The sequence below is a fragment of the Schistocerca americana genome, chromosome 3 (assembly GCF_021461395.2).
Source record: "Schistocerca americana isolate TAMUIC-IGC-003095 chromosome 3, iqSchAmer2.1, whole genome shotgun sequence".
Taxonomy (NCBI): Eukaryota; Metazoa; Arthropoda; class Insecta; order Orthoptera; family Acrididae; genus Schistocerca; species Schistocerca americana.
The window spans coordinates 617,476,777-617,482,776 of record NC_060121.1 but is presented as its reverse complement, the minus strand read 5'-3'; the positions used below and the strand labels follow the sequence as shown (position 1 = coordinate 617,482,776).

General features: G+C 45.0%; 1 protein-coding gene across 1 annotated transcript in view; it reads left to right on the top strand.

The window, feature by feature from the left end:
- The first annotated feature begins 351 nt into the window (after positions 1 to 351).
- LOC124606965 (ATP-dependent translocase ABCB1-like) overlaps positions 352 to 6,000 on the top strand; it is a 174,829-nt gene continuing 169,180 nt past the window's right edge. Inside the window, exon 1 of the mRNA XM_047139102.1 lies at positions 352 to 466. The gene's annotated coding sequence lies outside the window, so the exon portion shown is untranslated. The remainder of the gene's footprint in view (positions 467 to 6,000) is intronic.

Below are 6,000 nucleotides of genomic sequence, written 5' to 3'. Positions count from 1 at the left end.
TTTTTCCATTTCCAGGAGTGTAGTACGATACCGCTCTTAGTCACACGCGAGTGCCTCTTGTAGCTCATTCACGTGACACATTGCGCAATCTAGCAGTAAGATCAGATGCTGCCAGTAAAGACGAGAGAGCTTGTGAATCTCGCTCGGTTTAATCTTCGGCAAATACGGTATCTATTTGCGAGCCGGCGCCGGACGCGTAGATTGCGACATCTTGAGTAAGCGTAAGCGGATTGTATCCCGCGAGAAATGTCCCGCACGCGTGCTGCAAAGTGCAGCGCGGGACGCGGTGGTGGGGGAACGGGCCGCAGTGTGGGGGAAGAGGCGGGAGTTACTATCGAGTCCGCCGGCCGCCAGCCGCCAGCCCGCTCGACTCGGCTGCGTGGCGTCCACCGCCTCCGCGCAAACGCCGGCTGTCACCGTCGTACGCGGAATCTCGTGGCCTGCGCTGCGCTTCCTATTCTCGACGGTGAGTTGCGTGCACAGAACCGCAGTGATTGCGCCGGGAGAGCGAATTTTCGCTTTTGTCTTGTCGCCGGCCTCAAACTAGCGAGAGGCTACTTCTGTCTACTGTGGCTCGGCCGAGCGCGTACGTGGTGCTGCGGCAGTCGTAGTGCGGCGTGCGGTGAGTGACGCTTCGGAGATGTGAGAGCTTGCGAGTCTGTTTCGCAACCAACCGGCGTAGCGGTAACGGCTACTTTCGGAGCGGGTTTGCGTCTGTGCCACGTGCTATGCAGTGTGCATTTCGTGCCTTATAAGCTGAGCAGCTGTTGTTGCCTCCAGTGAAGTTTTCGATACTGTGCTATCGGTGCACTTTATTTTCCCGCGCTAGCGACCACGTGGCACCGCATAAGAAGTGGGTTGTGGAAGGACGCCGTGGGAGGTTAAGGAACAAAGGCGTCGGAGCGACCGGCAGAGACACATACTACTTGTAAGGTTAGCTCAGCTCGTGGTGAAATACCCTCTGATGCATCCTTCCGTTGAGACAGGTGCTGTACATCCCATAGCTGTGACTGCCGAAAAGCTTAAATTCCAAAATTTTAGGTGCAGGGGCACACCTCTTAAAGCTACAACCCCTCCCCTCCCCCCTTCTCCCAGCCATAAAATCACCAGTTTCGATTTCTGAAAACTTGTTGTAAAATTTACTATAAGAAATATTTTTTTTTTCAAAATATTGCTATGAAATTAAGGTTTTTAAATTTATTTCTTATCAAATCAATAAAAACGCAAGAATTAATGTATGCAACAAGTGCTACCGTCTGTCTCTGTAGCAGTCTCACTTTGCTCCTATGATGGATTAAATATAATGACGCGATGTGTATGTATTAATTTGTTATTAATTTTATGTAACGAGAAAAATTACTTATGATTATACTTTTGTTCTTTCTTGGACTACGGAGTTCTGTAGGTGTAACAGTGTTCAGTTATCTAGCAAACGGTTTTCTATGAATAAATCCAAGTCATTTAACATGGTAAAATACTTTTCTCCGACGAATCCTACCGAGATAATTACCACTACAGATAGATAGCATTCAGACAGTTGGAATCTGTGAGGTATGATCATAGGTTCGACCTGCTCGAGGTCCAGTTTTATATATGGAAGAATTTTCTCCGTTAAAGTCATTAAGTAAAGCAAAAACTTTCTCTATGTGCAGACCAATCATCATTAGTCCATGAAAAGTGTTGCGTTCTATGTTAGGCTCCAATCTGTCTGCTGTACTTCGCTGAATCCGTTTTCAAGTTCCACCATCAGAATTCTACGATGACCGTCTTGTTAATAGTTTCAGGCCTAGAGACACTCAGCAGCATGTATAATAAATACAAGCTACTTTCAAAAAAGGTCTGTTTCTTTAAATCCTTTTTTCTCTCTTTGGTATTTGGAATTTGAACAGACCTATACAACAGACTTAAATGAACTTAAATAATCTTAGTCAGCATTTAATGAGCTTCAGTGAGCTATACTTGACAACAGTAATAGGCTAGCGAACTAATGATTGACAGCCACATAATTAATTATGAGAATTATCTAAAGTATATCAAATATTTCTTTTTAGCTATTAAAGCAACTATTTTACTCCCTAGTTCTGATCGATTACATATCAACACAAGTCGGTAATCTTCGCGACTATGATCATATTTTCAACCTGTGCAGCCGCAACGTTCAGTTGCGGTGGCAGTAACCTATGTTTAACAAGGTTGCAGAGTAGGCAAAGAGAAGAGAAACTCGAGCGCCATGGGCAAAGGGACGTGGGGAAGAATATTTACGTACCGACATCGGCTCGAAAGATTGTTTACTTTTTGCAGTGCGTGTGAGCGTGGGCGTAGTTGATCAGCAGCTACGGCAAATTCATACATCAAAAAACTTTTCATCATCTCGGTTCTCGATATCATGCTGGTCACTCTAGTCGAGCAATGTCGTTATCCTGACGGAAGTCATTCACAAGATATGCGCGATGGAGGCGCGAATTGCCGTCCATGAAGATGAATGCCTTCCCAATATGCTGCGATATGTTTGCACTATCGGTCGGAGGATGGCATTCACGTTTCGTACAGCCGTTCGGCGCCTTCCATGACCACCAGCGTCGTACGTCGGCCCCACATAATGCCACCCCAAAACAGCACGGAACATCCACCTTGCTGCACTCGCTGAACAGTGTGTCTAAGGCGTTCAGTCTGACGGGTTGCCTCCAGACACGTCTCCGACGATTGTCTGGTTGAAGGCATACACGACACTCATCATCGAAGAGAACTGATGCCAATCCTGAGCGGTCCATTCGGCTTATTGTTGGGCCCATCTGTACCTCGCCGCATGGTGTCGTGGTTGCGAAGATGGACCTCACCATGGACGTCGGGGGTGAAGTTGCGCGTCATGCAGCCTACTGGGCACAGTTTGAGTCGTAACACAACGTCTTGTGGCTGCACGAAAAGCATCATTCTCGCGTAATGATCACAACGAAAAGATCCGAGAAATTAGAGCAAATACGGAGACTTACAAGCAGTCGTTCTTCCCACGCACAATTCGTGAATGGAACAGGGAAGGGGGGATCAGATAGTGGTACAATAAGTACCCTCCGCCACACACCGTAAGGTGGCTCGCGGAGTATAGATGTAGATGTAGATAGATTATTCAATACGGTGGCGTTGCTGTCAGGATTCCTCCGAGCCATAATCTGTAAGTAGCAGTCATCCACTGCAGCAGTAGCCCTTGGGCCGCCTGAGCGAAGCATCTCATCGACGGTTCCTGTCTCTCTGTATCTCCTCCACGTCGCTTTGGTTCACTCCGAGACGCCTGGACACTTCGCTTGTTGAGAGCCCTTCCTGGCATAAAGCAACAATGCGGACGCGATCGAACCGCGGTATTGACCGTCTAGGCAAGGTTGAAATACAGGCAACACGAGCCGTGTACCTCCTTCCTGGTGGAATGACTAGAACTGATCGACTGTCAGACCTCCTCCGTCTAATAGGCGCTGCTCATGATAGTTGTTTACATCTTTTGGCGGGTTTAGTTACATCTCTGAACGGTCAGAGGGACTGTGTCTGTGATAAACTAATCACAGTCAACGTGTATCTTCAGGAGTTCTGGGAACCTGGGTGATGGAAAACTTTTTTTTATGTGAGTATTACAAGACGGAAGAAACAATATTTCGTGAACGCAGGTTATACAGACGCTAATGTTCAAACATTCGTCAAGTTACTTATTTGTCATCGACACACGCATCACGAGAAGTCGCCATGCTTCTAGATTGCTGAGATTGTTCGCATTCGTAAACACAAGGTGGTATGTATCGTTCACAGCTTCAGAAGGAAGCTCAACGTGTGTTGGGTATACTGTATTACTGTATACACACACACACACACACACACACACACACACACACACACACACACACACACTCGCGCGCACGCATAGAGAGAGAGAGAGAGAGAGAGTAGCCTACCTTGCCGCTCGCCCCTGCCCATTGGTCCCTCGTTGTCACGTTCACTATTGCTGGCGCAGGGGCATATTATAATTACGTTGTGATGTAGTATTTTAAATCTCCGGTGTCGACTTGTTCCAGTGGCTCAAAAAAATACTGCTCCGGAGGTGGCAGAACACAGTTCCGGTACAAATTAAGCCATGCTAGAAACTGTATCAGCACTTCTCGAATAGGATATGACGTGATTTAAAAATCCTATTACAGGCTTCTATGGATTATACACACACAATGATGGAAATAAAAGAAAGGTTCAGGAGTGGAATTAAAATACAAGGTGGAAGGATATCAATGATACGATTCGCTGATGACATTGCTATCCTGAGTGAAAGAAGAATTAAATGATCTGCTGAACGGAATGAACAGTCTAATGAGTACACGGTATGGTTTGAGAGTAAATCGGAGAAAGACGAAGGTAATGAGAAGTAGTAGAAATGAGAACAGCGAGAAACTTAACATCAGGATTGATGGTCACGAAGTCAATGAAGTTAAGGAATTCTGCTACCTAGGTAGTGAAATAACCAATGACGGACGGAGCAAGGAGGACATCAAAAGCAGATTCGCTATGGCAAAAAAGTCATTTCTGGCCAAGAGAAGTCTACTAATATTAAATACCGACCTTAATTTGAGGAAGAATGTACGTCTGGAGTACAGCATTATATGGTAGTGAAACATGGACTGTGGGAAAACCGGAACAGAAGAGAATCGAAGCATTTGAGATGTGGTGCTATAGACGAATGTTGAAAATTAGGTGGACTGATAAGGTAAGGAATGGGGAGGTTCTACGCAGAATCGGAGAGGAAAGGAATATGTGGAAAACACTTATAAGGAGAAGGGATAGGATGATAGGACATCTGCTAAGACATGAGGGAATGACTTCCATGGTACCAGAGGGAGCTGTAGAGGGCAAAAACTGTAGAGGAAGACAGAGATTGGAATACGTCAAGCAAATAATTGAGGACGTAGGTTGCAAATGCTACTCTGAGATGAAGAGGTTAGCACAGGAATTTGTGGCGGGCCGCATCAAACCAGTCAGTAGACTGACGACCAAAAAAAAAAAAAAAAAAAAAAAAAAAAGGATTATACAGTGGACTTAATTGATGAAGTTTCGATACGAAACCCATGTCCGGAAGAATTTGGATCTAAAATCAGCCTGAGGATCGAATCACTTCCAAATCTCCTGCTATGCTGTGGTGACATTAAGCTGTGACATGCGTGCCGTAGGAGCACGTGGCGTGGACAATGTTCCGAGTACTTGTCAGCTGGTTCTCTCCTGCGTGACGAAGGACGTCGTCTTCAAAGCCGAGAGTGCAGCGCGACCGTGGAATACCACAGCCAACTCTTCTAGTTTCGAACATACTAGAGTCTCGACCCCGTTGTTGTAACCGAACGAAGGTGTCATGTCATATTTACGACAGGTACAGACGACGGCACCCTCTTAAAAGCTTGTGATCGGACAGCGCAATGGGAGATCTGAACTTAGTCCGATCTTCAACTTAATTTATACCTGAAGATACATTTCCGACGTGGGTTCCGTAACATAATTTGATCTACTAAGTGCTCTCTACAACTCCTAGAAGTCTGTAATAGTAATTTCGAACACTGTATGTTGAAACTTATTTATTCTACTACAAAATTCTTTAAAACTCCCTGGGACTGAGAGTTATAGTGAAGTACAACAATTAAAATAAAAATGGAGGAAGTAACATACAACAGTAGAATCACGTGAGCTATATTTATGTGTATCATCAAAAAGCTGATATAATCTTTCATTTTGGTGTACCTAATATCGAGAATTTATGTCGTCATGTGGTAGACTTCAGTGTTTAAAATAGCCTAGTAAGGAGGAAGCGACTTGTCCGGGAGTATGGCAATAAATGGCATCGCATAATCTAGCCCACACCACAACTACCAGCATTATTTTAACTGCAAACTATGCCAGCTGACGATGTGAACTGCAGGAACTAGTTGGATCATAATAACAATGTAGCAGCTTTTAAGCTATATACTTAAAAAATTCTTTTTATGA